The sequence below is a fragment of the Cyrtonyx montezumae genome, unplaced genomic scaffold (assembly GCF_038088225.1).
Source record: "Cyrtonyx montezumae isolate F1298 unplaced genomic scaffold, pur_monq_1.0 scaffold_2, whole genome shotgun sequence".
Classification (NCBI taxonomy): domain Eukaryota; kingdom Metazoa; phylum Chordata; class Aves; order Galliformes; family Odontophoridae; genus Cyrtonyx; species Cyrtonyx montezumae.
This window is the reverse complement of record NW_027071936.1, coordinates 22,163,923-22,183,009: the sequence shown is the minus strand read 5'-3', so window position 1 is coordinate 22,183,009 and position 19,087 is coordinate 22,163,923. Positions and strand designations below refer to the sequence as shown.

General features: G+C 38.0%; 2 protein-coding genes across 3 annotated transcripts in view; one reads left to right on the top strand and one right to left on the bottom strand.

Moving 5' to 3' along the window:
• GALNTL6 (polypeptide N-acetylgalactosaminyltransferase like 6) overlaps positions 1–19,087 on the bottom strand; it is a 431,361-nt gene that overhangs the window by 83,263 nt on the left and 329,011 nt on the right. The window lies entirely within an intron of this gene.
• Positions 1–19,087, top strand: part of HMGB2 (high mobility group box 2) — a 397,943-nt gene that overhangs the window by 184,513 nt on the left and 194,343 nt on the right. The gene's annotated exons all lie outside the window — the stretch shown is intronic.

Sequence of the window (19,087 nt, the reverse complement as noted above, 5' to 3'; positions counted from 1 at the left end):
CCTAGTAGTGATGTATCACTACTGATTGCAAGAAGTTTGTTACGGACTACTAGAAAATACTTCAGCAGTATCTCCATGTGTGTATAAACATAGATTTAAAGGAAACAAGGAAACAAGTCACAGCACAGAGAATACACAATACTGTAGAAATAAAATTAAGCTCCACTAAAATAACAGCTTCCTGCACATACTCTTCCTTGTCTGTGGCCCTTTACCTGTGGATCAAGAAGTAGAAAACATTGAATTGTCAATGCACTGCTAGCAAACCTAAAGCAGTGCAGATAAGTTACATGCATTTAGTAGGACGATGTTGCATGGAATGATTCTCTGAACGGATGAATCTTGTTGCACTCTGACACTCATGCAGGAGAGGCCTGAGATTTGACAACATCAGCTTGCAAGGATTACAGACAGGTTCAGGCTTTGTAAGGGAGGAACTAAATGCTTTGGAGTCCTGTGAGTCATGAGAGTGGTTTCCAGGAGAAGTATTAGATCAAGTAGTAAATAGAAATGTGGTAAGTCTCATGGCGACATTGTTAGAAAAATGAAAAATATGATATGAGGCCAAGTATGAGACAAAAAATAAGGACTGACATTCAAATAAAAATCTAATGGTTTTCATTCCTATTCTATGGCTGAATGGAAAACACCAAGATTTTCATTTTGCAAAGAGGTATCCCTTTTTTTTATCCTAATTTGCTACGTACATACTCAATAAAAGCAAACACAATCCTGCAGTAGTCATGATGACAAAAGTATACTGTGTCTTCAAATGATGATGCCTGTCTGCCCAATCACATTCACATGATAAGGGCTGTGTGTCACTCAGACTCATTTTAGGTACCAGCTACAAGTCACTACCACGACTGGCCTGGGGTTAAATCAGGTCTTAGATCATCTTGTGCACATGTGCAGGACTGTCTAAGGTGTGTATTTATATCGACCTGTTTTCCTGTTTTTATGAGCTCCACTGAGGCTATACACATTGTGCAGAAATAGAGAAGAAGGGAAATAGACCTTAAAAACAAAGATACAAAGAGTCCTTGCAGGAAACACAAGAAAGTCTGTTAGGATCGTCAATCTAGATTTTTTTCTTGTGTTGTTAAAAAAAAAAGGAATCATTTTATGGCCATGAAAAAAATGAAACAGTTTCCAACTGACAGGATATTACATACTTTCAAAGATCAAATCTCACCTCTTAGGTACCACATCTTCTTTTACTCCTGAGACACTGTGGAAACTTCTGTAGTACTTAATGTCACTTGAGGGAGCTGGGATTGTTTAGTCTGGAGAAGAGGAGGCTCAGAGGAGACCTTATTGCACTCTACCACTTCCTGAAGGGGGGTTGTGGTGAGGAGGGGGTGGGCCTCTTCTCCCTGATAAATAATGACAGAATGAGAGGGAATGGCCACAAGTTGCGCCGGGGGAAGATTTAGATTCAACCTGAGGAAACATTTTTTCTCTGAAAGAGTGGTCAGGCACTGGAATGGCCTGCCTAGGGAGGTGGTTGAGGCACCATCCCTAGCGCTGTTCAAGAAGCGTTTAGATGAGGTGCTAAGGGATTGGATTTAGTAGTTCAGTGGGTAGGGATGGTGATAGGAGGATGGCTGGACTAGATGATCTTGTAGGTCCTTTCCAACCTAATGAACCTATGAACCTATGTCATATAAGCCTTCCCCTCTGATCTCTTTCACCCACAAATCTAAAGTTCTACCCACAATGTTATAGTCATGCTAAATTAGTTATTTAGCTTTTCATACAAGAACAGAAAAGAGACTAATAATATAAATTGATTTATAATATGATTTGGTTGAGCTTGGACACAACTGATGCCAAACTCAATGAAATCAATGATCATTCATACTCTTCCTTCACTGCTTCCTTGCAAACTCTGGAAAAGGGATCTCTCACATTTTTTTTTTCTTTTTCCAGATTAATAGTCAAAATTCTGTACAACAAACACCAACTTCCTTCCTTTCCTTCAAATAGCTATTCACACATTTCAGAGAGAACATCATTTGATTTGTGAAGAATGACATTAAAGCACACAGCACACCTTCTGAAATCAGAATCACACTTAACAATGTTGTTTTCATCTACTCAGTTTTCTACTCTACTCATCGAATGAATCATTAAATCATTGAATTATTTTTTTTTATATTATCCTTTTCATTCAAATAAAAACTCATAAATTAGCACAAGTATATAAAAGTATACATCTTAGTCATGGTGAATTTTAAATACATCCTCATTTAAGATGTATGTGGAAGTAATCAGGAAGAAAACAAAATTAAGAGTTAATTTTTTATAGAGCCTAGACAAGTAAACTTAAAAAAAAAATAAAAAATAAAGGCCATGTCTATAAACAAATCTAAGTTTATCAACTACTAGAGGTAAGACCTAGATAAAGTAGCTTGATTTAATAAAACAATCACAGTAATAACATTCTAACAACAAATCATAACACAGTCAAAGATACACCAATTACAATAGCTAATCTATATTCAGTTTTAAGATTTAGCCAAGAAGAATGTTTGGGAAAGTTATTTTGGAAAAAATACGATGTATTCAATTTCAATATCCAACTGCAACAAACTTCTGAGAATCAATACATCTCAAAGTGGAGAAAAAAATCTCCCTTTTGGATGTGTGAGTAATGATAAATATATTTTTAAACCTAATATGAAAATACTCTCACATCATATTTTCCTTTGTGTCACGTTCTAGTTCTAATCTTACCAAACTGATGTCATAAACAAACACAGAGTAACAGCCAGCGACTGTAGAAGAGTACAATGATAAAATCCTTAGAGTGGGAAGGGACCCTTAAATGTCATTCGATCCAACTCTCCTGCAGCAAACAGGGACATCTTCAACAACAACAGATGCTCAGATCCCCATCCAGCCTGATCTTCAATGTCTCCAGGGATGGGGGCTCCTACGACATCACTGGGCAACCTGTGCCAGTGCCTCACCACCCTCACTGTAAAGCAGGGTGTAAAAGAGGAAAGCAGAGGGGCAGGATACACTCCCTCAACCTGCTGACCACACTTCTTTTAATGCAGTCCAGGATATGGTTGGCTTCCTGGCCAGCACATTGCTGGCTCATGCCCAGCTTGCTACTTACCAGTACACCCAGATCCTTTCTGTCAGAGCTGCACTCTATCCTTTCGTCCCTCAGTTTGTACTGAGAGTAGGGGTTGCCATGACCCAGGTGCTAGACATGCACTTGTCTTCATTGCATCTCTTGAGGTTCTCCTGGGCCCACTCAGCCTACCTAGGGCTCTCTGCATGACATCCTGTCCCTCTGGCTTACTGGCCACATCACCCAGCTTGGTAACACCTATAAACTTGCTGAGGATGCAATTCTTCCCACTGCTGATGTCACTGATGAAGAAATTAAAGAGCTTTGGTGTCAGTACTGACCCCTAGTAGTAATTAGTTTAAAAAAAAAAGTGACATTTTATTCTGTTCAGAGAAGTATTAAAAACATATCCTTCACGTTCAGTTATTCACCAAAGCTACACCTGCATTACTCAATTTGGGTGAAACACACAGGTGAAACTCTATTTACTGGTCATTTAATAATCAGCAGCTGGCTTGAAAGTCACCTACCTAATAGAAGATCCAAGGATACTTCAACAAATACAATACCTGGCAATCTCACAGTTCAAATATTATTTAAAAAATAAAAGAAGACCTTATAATTCTCTGTCTGGCAATAAATTTGACTAACAAAGTATTTTGATAGCATTTATCATAACGAACAAATTTTGATTAAATTCATTTTTATCTCCAAAATAACAAAATAAACTGTCCCATTTCACAGCACTCCAAAGATTTCCTTCTTAGAAGAAAAAAAAAAAAAGGAAACAAAAGGAAACAAGGTTGTTTTTGGTTTTTTTTTTCTGATTGTACATTTACTTTTTCTCACAGTTCCCAATTACTGTTTTGCTAATACTGTCTCTAGAAGAAGCATCTCACACACAAAACCTATGCACAGTACATACACGTTTAGAAGCAAGTAAACTCAGGTGCCCAAGTAAACATGCATCCATCAATGTCAGAACAAAACTATAATTCTACAGAAATCCTCTGAAAGAAGTTATAACAGCGTGTGAAATTAAAAGAAGCATGAAATAAAATGGCCTTTAAATCTTCAGAATAAAATGTGTTAAGCCCATTTATTACCAACGGAATCAGTTCAGGAAAGTTTACCATGACAATAAAACAAGGAGGTAGGATGGTTTCATTTACATGCTGTAACATTACATAAATTTCACTTTCATAGTTAGGCACAAGAGGGAAGCTAGTATTTAAATTGTACTGTGAGCTATAAATGGTGCACTTTGGATATAAAGAAGCCAAAACTCCTGTCACTAGATGTGGGGAATAAATGTCTAATTTGTAATTTAAAGGAAAACACATCATGCTTTTCTTTACAGTGTTGATCAAATGTACCCATGAATCATATGTTTGACACATGCCAGGCACCTGCCAGGCCAAGAGTTGGCACAGGTGGTGACAAATGTAGAATAACGCACAGGCAGGAGGTTTACAGGCTGTCACTGCTATGAAAAGTGATGATAAAGGGCAACATTATGTCTCCTCCAGTGACAATCTGTAAACAGACTCTCCATTGTAATTACTTTGTGTGGATCTACTCTGTCTTCATTTAAAGTCTGGATAAAATTTTCTAAAAGAGAATGAGAGTCAGAATTGCCTGATCAGAGTAATTGAAACTCTACTCAAGCAGAGCACCAACTTACTTAATTTTGTGGCTAAAGATACATTAGAAATTACAGTTCTGTCTTTGTCTGGAAAAAAAATCATTGCAATAAAAAGTACAAATGTAATTTTTTCTCTCTGTGCTGTATTCAAAGAACATTTCATCGTCACAACAGTACCCCTTGGCAACATGTGCTGTGTGACAAGCAGTGTTCCTCCAAAGTTATTGAGAAGATGTGAGGAGACACTTAAAAGATGATGTGAAAATTGGAGCTGTTTTTCAGAGCTTGCTCGTAAGGATCATGAAAGATAAAAGTGAATACAAAGAAAAGTTAATTATCTCCTGGACAGTCCAGTAGGTCCAATCAGATCTATACCTGTAACATAGCTAATTCTCCTCAGCTTTGTTATACCTTCCATTTCTGTCCAAAAGTTCAATTTGTTATAGTGTTGTAAGTAATCAATTAATTGTATTCATAGGATCATAGACTCACAGAATGGCTCAAGTTGGAGGGGACCTTAAAGACTGTCTAGTTCCAGCCCCTCTGCTATAGATCAGACTGTTCAGGGTCACATTCAACTTGGCCTTCAATGCCTCCAAAGATGGGGCATCCACAACCTCTCTGGGCAACATTTTCCAGTGCCTCAAACACTCTCTGAATAAGAAATCTCTTCCAAACATTTAACCTAAATCTCCCCTCTCTTAGTTTAAAAAAAATCACCCTTGTCCCATTGCTATCAGATTGCACAAAAAATCAGTCCTCTCCCTTTTTATAAGCTGCTTTCAAGTACTGGTAGGCCACAATGAGGACTCCCTGGGGCTTTCTCTCCTCCAGGAGGAACAATCCCATCTCCCTCAACCTTTCCTAATGAAAGAGGTGCTCCAGCTCTTCTGGCCTTCCTCTGAACCCACTCTAACAGTTCCACATTTCCTCAGTTCTTATACTGAGGACCCCAGGCTGGGACACAGAACTCCAGGTGGGGCCTCACAAGGGCAGAAAAGAGAGGGACAGTCACCACCCTCTCCATGCTGGCCACCCCTCTTTTGATGCAGCCTAGGATAACGTTGGCCAACAGCTCACTGTTGGCTCATTTCTAGCTGTTTGTCCATCAGAACTCCCAAGTCCTCTGCAAGGCTGCTCAAGAAGTTCTTCGAGTTTGTACTCGTATCTGGGATTGCAACACCTTGAACTAGGCCTTGTTACCTCACTGTTACCTCATTAGATTCTGTTGTGCCAGCATATCCAAGTCCCTCTAGATCTGTGTCAACTGCACCACTCAGCAAATTTGCTGAGAGTGAACTTGATCCCACTGTCTACATCACTGATCAATATGTTGAAGAGCATCAATTCCAAGACAAATACCTGGGGGACACCACTTGGACATAGAGTCATTGACAACAACCCTCTGGCTGCAATCACCCAGTCAATTCTTTATCCACTGAAACGTCAAGACTTCAAATTCACATTTCTCCAGTTTAGTAAGAAGGATGTGGTACGGAAGCATGTCAAATGCACAATCCATTGCTCCATCCCAGAAGGCCACCAGATTGGTCAGGCACGATCTGCCCTTTGTGAACCTACGCTGGCTGCCTTGGATCACCTTCACATCTCACATATGCCTTATCAATTCTTTCCTGAAGGATCTGTTTCATGATCTTCCCAAGCACAAATGTGAGGTTCACCAGCCTATAAGTTCACCAGGTCTTCCTTTCTCCCTTTCTTGAATATGAACCTGATGTTTTCCTATTTCCAGTCACCAGGGACCTCACCGGAAAGCTACAAGTTTTCAAATACAACAGAGATTGTCTTGGCAACCACATCAGCCAGTTCCCTCAGAACCCTGGGATACATGTCAGCTGGCCCCATAGACCTGTACACATTCAGCATGATGAGGTGGTCTCAGACTTGCTCTAATCTTATAGTCAAAGTAATTTTTCTCCCCTGACCCCCACTTAGAAGTTCAGGGACAATCCACTTCATTAAGATCAGCCAAGAGCCTATAGAACTGTTAATACTCTGATAAACAATCTTAATTTAATCTGTTTCTTTTTTACTTTTATTTACTGACATATTTTGAGCTGCTCTACCATCTCCAATATGAACTGTATAAATTAAATACAAGAGTAACTTACAGTGGTGGAAGATGCATGCTGTCCTGTCCTGTTATTTCAGCACAGGCATTTGGAAAGAAGCCATGTAGCCAACAACATAGCAGACAGTAATCTCATGTCAGTAAAAAAAAATCAAGTGACTATTTCTACTGGTGAAAATTAAAGCAGCCAAATGTTTTTTTACATGCCATGATAACAAGGCCAGTTCAAAAGTTTTTTCTCAACTGGCCAGCAGCAGAAAGCTTTGTGCTCAATATGTACAGCAAAACCTGTAAGTACATTTAGGCAACATAGCTCCCACTATTAAAAGAACCTCTGTAATCTGTAAATCGTTCTGAGATGGGAATATCTTCACAGATAAAATTAGCAGGCATGCCCTCCATTCTTCTCCTGAGGCTCTGAGCACAAATTTTTCCTGGAACACCTCTGCTTAATCTTCTGATGACTGAAATGCTTCTGTCTAGCTTGACAGAAAATACGAAAAGGAGATGTAGAGACCTATTATTATTTGTTTTCTGCTTTCCAAAACATCCTTCTTCAGTACCTTGTTGTTCTTTTTAGTTTCACTGATGCTATATGCACTAGAAAAAAACAAAATCAGCCTAAAGAAAGAATACAAGGTGAGCAGATGAATTTGGGTGCACCACCTTTCTTTTCAAAGTTACCCTTTGAGTTTATACATTGTGAGGGTCAGCTGGAAATGATGTCTGGGTGCAGAACTGTTGTCAATAGTGTACCTAGTCAGCTACCATGATTTTCTAGCCAAGTCTTGAAGACTCCAAGATGGACAGTTCCACTGGTTAACTCTCTGGGTAAGCAAATCCAAATACCCTTCTGGTGAGCAGCTTCTTTTCCCAGTATTCAAACTGCAACTCTCAAGCTGTACCAAGTTGCTGCCTCTTATTTTACCACCTGTCAGTAAAGGAAAGAATTTGGTTCTGTTATCTGGGAAATTCTTATTCAAGTTGCTATTGCAGGCACCTACTAGACCAACACTTAGCTACTTTTCTGTCAGACTAAACAAGCCCATATTCCTCAGTCTCTTCTCAAAGGTCACATGTCTTTGGCCTATGATTATATTGCAAGCTTTCTACTACTGAACTGACCTTAGCTTTTGTTGTGCTACTTGAACTGTAGAGCTCAGAAGTGGATGCAGCATCCCAGATGCACACCGCATCAACATCATCAACATCAATGGAGGGATTACCATTTCAACTAATCTGCTCACCACAGCTCAGACTTGTTTGCTTTCCCGGTGATCCTCCTCTTGGTCCCATTAACTTGCTATCCACTATGGCCTTTGCAAGTCCTTTGCAGCACAGTTAGCCAGTTTCCAGCACTACTGGAACATGGATTTATTCACCCAAGTACAGAATTCAGCACTTCTTGAATCTCATAATATTTATTTTGCACAGTCCTATAGTCCTTCTAGACAGACACTGTGCTACTTTAAGTATAAACTGCTTTCTCTATTTTAGTATCATCTGTAGTTTTGGTGCGAGTGCAAGGTCAATCATGAAGACACTGATCAACTCCATCAAGACTTTGATTAACTACCCTTTTTGCTCATCAATTCGACCCACTTAATGGTTTTAACACTTTTTTCTTTTTTTTTTTTTTGGGTGGGGGGGGGGGTCGTTGGTGGGGAGGTGGAGGGGCAGCCCATGCTTTCCCTGGCTATGAATAAGATTGCTGCAAGGACAAAAACCCAGCCAAGGATACATGTTTTTCTTCTTCTGGGGACCCCATGCCTGGATGCAGTACTCCAGCTGGGGTCTCATGAAGGCATAAATAGAAGGGCACAGTCACCTCCCCTCTCCCTGCTGCCACCCCTCTTTTGATGCAGACCAGGATACATTTGGAATTCTGCACATGGATATTTCTGCCTGATAGACTTCTCTATCTGATCCATAGCCATAGAAAAGAAGTTCCAGAAGCAGTCAGATCCTGTGAGATCTGTTGGATGTGGTAAGTCTGACACAGACTGATAAAAATGGGCAAAATTTAAAACTGTTTGGTAAAATAGCAATTAGCTAATAGCGATATCATTGGAGCATCAGACATCTTTTCCACAGCTGACAACAGATTCCTTCATTTGCTGTGTTTGCATCAGCGTAGTTCTGAGAAAGCTGGGGATATCCTGTCCAAAGACTAAATGATGTAGTGATTACTTATGGTCTGAAAGGCTCCACAACAACAAAACTACCAAACATCCTATTTTACACATCAAAGTTAAACACCCGATGTATTATAGAATTAAAATAGAGGCAACAAATCCAAATTGTTTGTCAGCTATAATATATGGAGAAATAATTTGGTTTACCAGAGGAATAACACATTATATAATGCAACTGCCGTATCCTGGATGAGGAAGGTTGGCTAAGTATGTATGACAAAGCAGTATTAAATGGGAAGTCAAAGTAAGTTATCAGGAAGTTATTTTTGCTGCAATGTAAATGAAAAAAATCACTGGAAAGCGAGCAAGAAACAGAACCCAATTAATGACTGAATGGAAAACGGTACACAAAGAATGAAAGGCACATTTCTCTCTGCTTGTCCTCCAGCTAACTGTATGGGTTGTGAGTATGCTGCCTGAAATCAGGGGTGGAAAGAAACCAGGCAATTCTGCCACAGACTGCCACACTGAATGCCACTTTGCAGAACACTTCAATCCCTGGGAGAGTTTCACTGATGCCAGCAGCGTGGCTCATGGAATGAGATTCAATCTGAGCAGCAGGAAGTTGCTCCTAGCAGAGCCTTGGCAGACCTAACCCCAACACGGCATGCATGAGCATGCTGACAGACATACACCTCTCTCAGATGGGGAGAGAGAACACAGATGAGGCTGTAAAAGCTCTATCCTGATTGCAACTTCCTACCCTTTCCTTTCCCTTCCAAACTTTCATGGAAGGCTGCACTTGCAATGGCACCTTCTTACACATCTAGTGCAACAAACGTAATTTACCCTACAGCTCATGCAACTTTCTAGGCAACTTAAGTACAGGGTAAGGAAACAAATGAATGTATGGCTGCCTTTTCAGATCATTCTCTGGACACAATGAGGTAGTATAAAACTGTCAAAAAGGTCACCTTGCTTCATTAAAATTCAATTCTTTTTACCAAGTCTGTTTACTACGCAGTTATTTATATACAGTAACTTGTCCCCAAGGAAAGCATGTTGTGAAGTTTCTTCCACGTTGCAAGGCCAATTAGAAGAAGGTTATTTTGAAGTGAATCTAGGAAAGTGTAATTTTCTTTGCGATCAATAAACTCAGAAAAGCCAGCCCCTTATTTTCAGAGTTACACTACTGCATCCTGGCAACATTAATTGTAAATAATTGTAAATGATAACCCGTCAGACAAAACTTCGAACATATTTATAACACTGCAAACAGTCTTGCAGATTTTCAGACCTGTCATTACACTGACATTTTCTGTTTTGCCTGAAACTATATTTGACATATTTTTAGTTCTTCCTCCAAAATATATAACTGGCTTTTACAGTAGATGCTGTTGTTAGAGAGCTGATTTCTCTCATACCACTTCTTAACCTATCAAATGCCAAAGATAGATTACAGCAGAGCACTGCTGAAACATTGCTGTGAGGATGTGACCGACCTTATATTTGCAGAGCCCTCGGGAAGGGCAGAAATAGAAGTCACAACTCAGGTAACTACTTTTTAAGTAGCATCAGATCCTAAAACAGCCCCCTACACTGAGCACTTTCATTTCCCAGAGTAATCCTACTGACATTATTGTAACCCGTTGTGAGACTTAGGCTTTGCTAACCTAAGGATATTGGAATACAAGCATCACCTACGTTTCTCTAATCCTTGTTCACTCAGTATACTAATCACCCGTGGTCAAACCTTTAGGTCCTATTCTCAGTTTGCAATCACTCCTCTTCCTCAAGATTTCATAAAGTGCTTCTTCTTAGCACATAGTTACATTCTTGCAAATAAGAAATTAAATTCGCTTTGAAATTGAGATTTCAAAATACAAAACAGAGTTTTGGCAATACTTCACTATTCTTGAAGTCTATTATTATATCTAAAAATTGCCCTTATCTCTGACTTTGTATCATTTGTCTTTTAGAAAATGCCCTCTTTGATATAGGATCTGGAAGTCCATGGCACCAGTTTTACTATGAAGTGATGAACTGACGTAAGGTTTGCATGCTTCAGCAGGGTACAGGATGACAATAATAAGATATCCTTGCTGTACAGAAACAGATATTAAATTTGTCGTGTATCTAATGCTAAAAATAAATTTGTAGCCATTAACTTTTAACTATTCTTTGTATTTCCTTATTTGTCCCAACATAGCATCTAGAATAATGGACATATCTTCATGGCTGGAATGCAGGTCATTACAGGCTTTGGTAAGTCATGCTTCTTATTTGTTGATGCAAGCATTCAGCTACTTCTCTGTATTACTGCATTCCATCATCCAAACACTTTCTTGGTTGTTACATAAAGACTTTTCTCTTTCTTAGATTTGTCTATGGGGAAATACATCCCTTCTGATACTTTGATACTTCTAAGTCTTTATGGAGCTAGAATAGTAGTTCTCAGTGTGTCACTTGTTTATTTTCAAATCTTAGCTGTGTTCTTATTATAACCCTTGAGGTCACTACTATGTCATGAAGTGCAGGGAAAGATGACAGAGTTAACACTGCTGAGGACATTGTCAGAAAGCTGAACTCTGGGAATTCTCTGATGCTTCATTGGCAAAGAAAAGCAATCTGCTTGAGGCATGTTTCTGGAATTAAGTCAGGCAGTCTTCTTTTTTAGCAAAACAATTAATACTATTTGCAACAATTTCCTTCAAAAATTAGGTGTACAGTCTTTTATTGAAAGAACTAGATTGCTGTTTGGGTTACATATTTTGAAGTATGTGAATTATCAAAACAGAAAGTGTTCTTCTGTTCATGGTCTAATCTGCTATGATGATTCTCCTCTAAATAATGAGGCAAGCATTAAAGCATAATTAGGCATCTCCTAACATCAAGAAGAGCTATTAATCAAACAATAACACCGTGTTATTTTTTTATGAGTAGAGAATTGGCTTTTCACTTTTTATTTTAAGACAGAAAATAGCAAATAAATGAGCTGCTGCATAACTCAAGCTTTAGAAAAGGAGACATCAAATTCTTTTATCTTTTTTTTTCTCCCATTGTTTTACACACTGAATCAAACTTGTCTTTTCCTGCCTCTCAGCTGTCACAGCAGTGTGAATTTAAGAAACAGAAAGATATACTGAATGCTTAATGAATAGCTAAGATTCAAAGTTTAAATAAATAAATGAAAGAAAGATGTAATGTTACTACTAGCAGATTTCATGCAATGACAATGGGATTAGAACCAGACTGATCATATGTCCTTACACAATTCAGTTTGAGCACCCCTCCAGCAACTTCCCTCCTCCATCCTGCTGTCTGCTTTGTAACGTCAAAAGACAGAGGATGTGACATAGTACATCATCTGTTAGCTTTCATTTTATGTGTCACAAAGTTTTACACTGACACAGTCATCTCTAGATAGGAGGAATGGTTATGGCAGGGACTGTTTGCTCTAAATCTCTTTGGAAAGCTGAGCCTTAGGAGTGAGGGATTGTTCCTCCTCTGGATGGATGGACACGAGTCCAGAACCAAACACAATAGTTTGCCTGATCTGACCTATGCTCACATATACACAGCCTCCTCCTAGCAAATTCTGCACATTCTTCCTAAGTAAAGGGTTAATGGTTTAGCAGCTATCAACTGATCTTTTAAAATTCTTAACTATGATTATTTGCCATTTCCTCACAAAATTAGGTGCATAGCCTTATAGCAAAAGAACTAAACTGCTGTTAGAGTTGCATATTTTATTGCCACCATAATGTCTTCTAGCTCTTGGAAGGTATCACAATATTTCAAAACTGGTCTGGTTCTATTTTCTTTAACAATTTTACTGGTCTTTAAAGATGGACAAAATAGTTTAACTCTGAACACAATTCTTGTACCTCTCTTACTGTTAAAACTACATATACTGTAGATCAGCATAAAAGGACTAAATATACTTCTGAATATAGGAAAAAACATCCTTGTCCAAAACTGCATTTAAAGGTAAAATATATATGCAATTTTGTATGAAATATATGAACCTAAAAACAAAAGAATCTTATTCTCATTTTAAAACAACTTTTACTTAAAAGCTGTCAGTATCTTGGGTGACTGCAGAAACCCCACTAGTCCTGACCACAGCTACATGTCCACATTCATCTTCCCCTCAGCGTGTGTGTTCTCTCTGAACTGATGCTAAGCCATAGCAGTGCTTACAGGTTGAAGAACATGTCTGGCTTAATCTCAAAGCTACCTGAGTACAAGAGCTTTCAATTTTTTTTCCAGTTATGTTTTTGTGTTCATATTTTCTTGGAAGCAGTGGAAAGAAAACAAGAGCAACAGAAAAATAACAGTTGAGTAAATTAGTTAGTATGGGCAATGCTGAAAATAGGAATACTAAAAAAAATAACCCAAAGCAACTACCAAACGTAAAATAGTAAAGAGCGCATAAATAAAAGGCAAAATACAAGTTTTTACAATGCTCTGAAGTGAACACAACTCCTGTTTGTACTGAAATATCATTCTTCTGAAGAAAACTTAGACTACATTTAGCAATACCTCTCTTCATCTGGTTCACTTTGTGGCTTCAATTGAAAGGGAGGACACCTAACTCATGGACAAATAAAATACAAAAGAGTCAGCTTTCCCCAAGATCACCCAGAGATGTTCAAAAGAAGGAAACAATACTCCAACTCTCTTGCTTCCAATATACACTTCAACTTTTCCTGAGGGAAACTCTCTCAAGGATAAGAGAATCCCTCGATACAAAAGCAACGTGCTCTACTTGTTAAGCTTTACAGAAATGTGAATTTTGTTTTCAAGGGAAATAAAGATTTAACTGCTCATTTATCTTGCAGTTCTTTAGTCCACTCAGCTTGGCATTACAAAGTGCTAACAATAGGCCTCAGTCTTGATTAAAAAAAAAATAAAATACTTCAAGACATAGGACATCTAATGCTCTTTCTTAAAAGCACTGTGACTTGATGTGCTGTATCTAAAAATAAGTAGGAAACTGACTGCAACTTGCAGAAAGATCTGATGGTTATTGTCTGTCTTTCCTAGCTCTAAAATCACAGTTACCAGAGGTAAATTGGTGCTTCTCCTACGTTTCTCAGCTTCATCAATATTATTTGAACTGCTTTACATTCCACCTTGCTTAGCTCTGTATCAATTGTGCTGTTCTCCCCTAAGAAAGAAATCATACCACCTGCAGAGGAGACACGGTGAGACTCTAGGAGGGTGAGTGCAACACCAGGGAAAAAACTAACTAACAAAATGCTGGTTTACCACTGTTTTAATTACATTGTTAATGACCACATAGAATAATAAGATACTTTGTATGAGTGCAAATACTGTTTTAATTTCAGTACATCAACTGCTTGTGGTATTTAGATTAGGCAATTAAAACTCTGGATTAACAATAAAATTCTAACTCTTGTCACAACATACAAAGGCGTTCTCTGTTTTTTGGTAACTAAATGGTATATGCAGCAATACATTCACATTATGATTTGGGAAGGATTGAGAAAAATCAGAAACACTTCAGCTTCCTTTGAACACGTCTCAGTGACTTTTTTTAATCTCTTGTTCCAAATACTCCAACTGTGTGTTTTCTCTTAACAACTACTCCAGCACCACTCGACAGGATATTTTGAAAGCAACAAAGTCAGGAAGGCAGTGTTTCATCTATTTGTCAATGTCAATATTGTTTTTACTTTTAAGAACCTTTGCAGGCTCGGAACACCAGAGCTATCTGTTTCACCAGACAATGGCTTACCATGGGACTGAGGGATTGTTAGTGAAATGATGCAGTATCTGCCATAAGCCTGAGGCAGCCCTACACACAAGAGCAACAGCTTTATGTATTGAGCGAGTTTATGAAAATGTACTTTGCTTTAAACTTAGATCTTCTGAAAAGGACTTTCATATAAGACAGGTAATTTGTGAACTATACTGTGGAAACTTCAGTATGCACAGAGGAACAAAAGGCAGAATTTACAATGCCAGCTAGGTATTTGGCTTGGCAAAGCAGCATGAGCCTCACTAACCTCAGGCAGGCACAGCCTCTCTGTGAGCCATTCAGGCACTGCAGGACACTAATCCATTTGCTGTCCCATTTTCTTTCTTCCAGGCCTCATTTCAGGGAAGCGGGAATGGCCCTGATATTACTGCCAAGAGAAGCTTTGAGAACTGTTAGGGAGGCAGGGAAATTTGGGATGACACAGATGTATTCTACGGCAGCAGAAGATAGCACAAAATATTTAAGACAATGTCAACTAATGATTGTCTCAAATGCTTGGTCAGTGTATATGCACATGAGGATGGGAAATGGCAACAGATGCAAACTTCCCTCACAATGAAGCTCCTGCCTCACTCCAGCAACTGGTTAGACAACAAAAAGGAACAAACTACTGCCTCTGTAAGGTGGCTAAAGCCAAGAACAAATATTTCTGCTCTAACTTCGGTCTATTTATTTTAAGAGGTCTTCCAAACCAAACATCTGTAGGAACCGATAATGGCTAATGGATGCATGAGGAGCCTTATCCCAAGTCACTTCACTGAAACTGCTTGTTGTGAACTACGCCTTGAGATCCACCCACAGAAATAAAGTGACTTATCCAAAATCATTTACCACCAATTCATTCATCATCATGGTGAGAAATCACCAAAGTGAATTCACCAAAATAACCTGGAATACAGAATTAAAGAGGAAACTCACACAAAAACAGTCAAACCCTTCAAGATGTTAAATACTCTGAAAAGTAAATTATATTCACTGAGGAAATAATTCAGTATTAATTAAGAACGTGACTCATTAATTAATAAAATTCACAATTTGTAAAACAGATATTAATACAAGAAAGACCTGAAAAAATAGTAGGAGTCAATTCTACACCATAACAGAGATTTCTTAAATATTATTTCTGCTACACTTCAGCATTTTTACCAAATTAATTGTTGGCTGCAGGAGCTTTATTTCTTTCAATGAAGCCTGTTTTGTTTGTCTGTTCCTCCAAAACAGTAACTATACTTTAAATATAGCTGTTTAGAATTACTGTAATTGTGACTCTACCTCTTGAGATACATTTCATTTCACTCTTCCATAGGCTCATATCCTCTCCCTGAATATTTTTTCTCCTTCTCTGCTTGGACATATTGCAAAATAAGTTTGTGTGGGATTTTTGAGGTCAGTCACTTATACATTCTTATATTTTCACAAGCTCTACATTATTGCCATTAGAATTACAGTTACATGAGAATAAAACAGTAGGTTGGGCACTGTTGTTGCTAAAAAGGAAGATATTATTTATTATTTTTTATTATTAAAGTCTATAGTTAACCCCCTTTTTATGCCTTAAAGTGGAAAAGGTGATTGCCTAAGGAAAAATGGAGATGGTTACCATCAGTAACACTGTGAAGCATTCTGCACCAGAATTATTTCATGTGTTTTATATTGTGTGAGACAGGTGAAAAATGCCTAAACTAAAAAGACTGGTCAGAACCAAATTTTTTGATGCATTTTATAATACTCCCACATGAGCATAAAAAACAAACAAAAAAACCAAACAAACAAAAAAACAAACCCAAGCTTCTATCCTTGTTCAGAATTTTTCTGAAACTGAGACCATGGTGAATATATATGCCTTTAAGGAAATGGTTACCTTACACTGCACTTCTCCTGAAAACCTTCAGCAGATATACTAGTAGCTGCACACAGCCATTCCATTCTCACTGTCATTTCTCTCAGATTTTTCTGCCACCCATCATGAAAACTGTACGCAAATAATAACTCATTTCTTCATTTTCTTTCTGTTTTACATCTCTGTTTCAAACTAAGAACCATTTCATTCGAACCACCAGAACAAATGGATCTAGACTTTGCTGAATTTTACTTCTTTCTAAATCACTGTATTCTGTATTTCCTCATTTCACATCATCTACATAGCTTGCCTTCTACCTGGCTGCTGCATTTCCTCTCTTGTTTGTTACACCAGCATCCCCTCCTGAAACCAAGCTGCCCACCAGATAAGGCAGAGCTGAAAACTCCAGTTGGTGTAACCACAGATCAAGGCTCAAAGGGAAATATGGAACAATCCCATGGCAGTAATTAAATCGCTGTCTTGGAGAACTGAAAATTTCTCCCCAATTGTTATCTAAATCCTATAAATGTTCTTATTAAAACGAAACTGCAAAGGTTGTCTTCAAAAAGACCCTACGGAAAGATCCATGTTCTTTTCCCTTTGTACAATTCATCACTGTAAGGATAATTTATGAATATATGCCTTAGCAACAATTCCTCGCATTAACAACTTCAGACAACTATGAATTGCACACTTGGGACAAAGATTTTTCTACATAATCGGAAATTTTCACGGTTCAGCCACATGGTGCAGAGCATTAGGAAAAAATATGCCATTTATTTCATCTCTATAGATCACTTTGCTTCTTTATCTGAAATGAGAAGAATTAATGCCAGCCAGTCTGATGCTTTCAGGAAAGTTTCCTTGCTTACATTTGTAAGTTCTTATTAAAAAATCTGGCTAAAGTAAGAGAAAATCCTGTAACAAGCTATGAGCACACCAGCTAAGCCCATCACTCAATAAGGGCAGAATATTAAAGGTTTTCAAACATTAAATGTTCTTTGTTAAAAATAAGAGTATTTAAATACTTTAAAAAATGTCATTAATAACAACAACAAAAAAGCTTAGCAGGTGAACACTTCAAATATTTTGATATCTCTTTCTTTAGCAAATTTATTCATTAAAGCTACCTGAAAAAAAAAAAAAAAGGAATTGGACAGAGTTAGTGAGCAATACGTGCCACTCCACAATGACTTAAAAATAGTGCCCCAGTACTTACAAGCACCATAAATCAGATAAGGAGGAGATATGTTAGCAAAAACCAGAATTTCAAGTATTGCTACTCATTAACCTGATTGAATTACTACGTTATCAGTGATCTGTGCTTTATGATTGTCTTCCCTTGTGAATAAAATGTTTTAGTCATCAGCAGATCCTACAGCTCTCATGTCCTTTCCACACTCCATCTGCCTTGCCACGGGCAGTTTGGACTGATGTGTAGCATCGCAAAAGAGTGGGCAGACTGAATTGCACCATACATTTTAAATATCAGCCACATAGAAACACGTAGTAGGAGATATCTCACAGTACAGTTTAGCCTACTTTAAATGGCTGAAATGTCAGAAAAACAAACAAACCACCCACCCAACAAAACACCTTAAGCTGTGCAGCAACTAAACAAGAACACTGAACAGGACATAGAGGCTAAGCAAATACAAATTGACAAAGTCAGAAAGAAATGAGGCTTGACCAAAGACTTCAAGTAGATAAAGACAATGAGAAAGCATCATTGGTACATGCTTCAACATTTCCAAAAAAGTCTTTGTAATATTACAAGCAACTTTGCAAATGTTAGTCATTAAGGCAGCTTTCAGAAGTGTCATTAGAAGTGATTATTGCAATTCCACAACGTTTAGAATTACCATCAAAACTGAACTCATGCATTAATACCATGACTGTTACCAGTCTGATTTACACACTGATAGTGTTTCCTTGAAACAGTTTACAAGTTACTTGAACACAGCTGGCTTTTTATTCAGCAGTAAAAACGAGGCAAAAGATGGAAAAGGAACAGAAATATTTTCCTTTTCAGGTGTAAATATTCAGCAGTATTCTGAGACAGTGATCAAAACTGGAACAAATCTACATTTCATGTGCTACTGAAGGGACATTTATAGTCTCTGCTGTTTACAGGGCAGAAATATATATTTTACTATTCCTTCAACCCATACTACTGGTAAGCTAAAATTAAACATACATATTGAAGAAGCTCTTTAGTGCTACATTAGTGTGCTGTAAGCAAAGATGGCTCAATAATGAACTGCAGGCTTAACAATTCAATCCAGCAATTTCAACTTCAACAAAACTCCTGTCTGTATACCTAAGGTAGTACACAAAGCAATCTAAGCAGCAAAACCTCTTTCGCCTCTGTTAGGCATGATTAGACTAGTAAAAAATCTTAAGTTCTTTTGGTCAGTGTAATCTTTGTTAAATAACTAGCATGCTGCAGAAGCATCTGAGGCTCACTATTATTTGCTGTAAGTAGGACTGTTGCCTATAGTT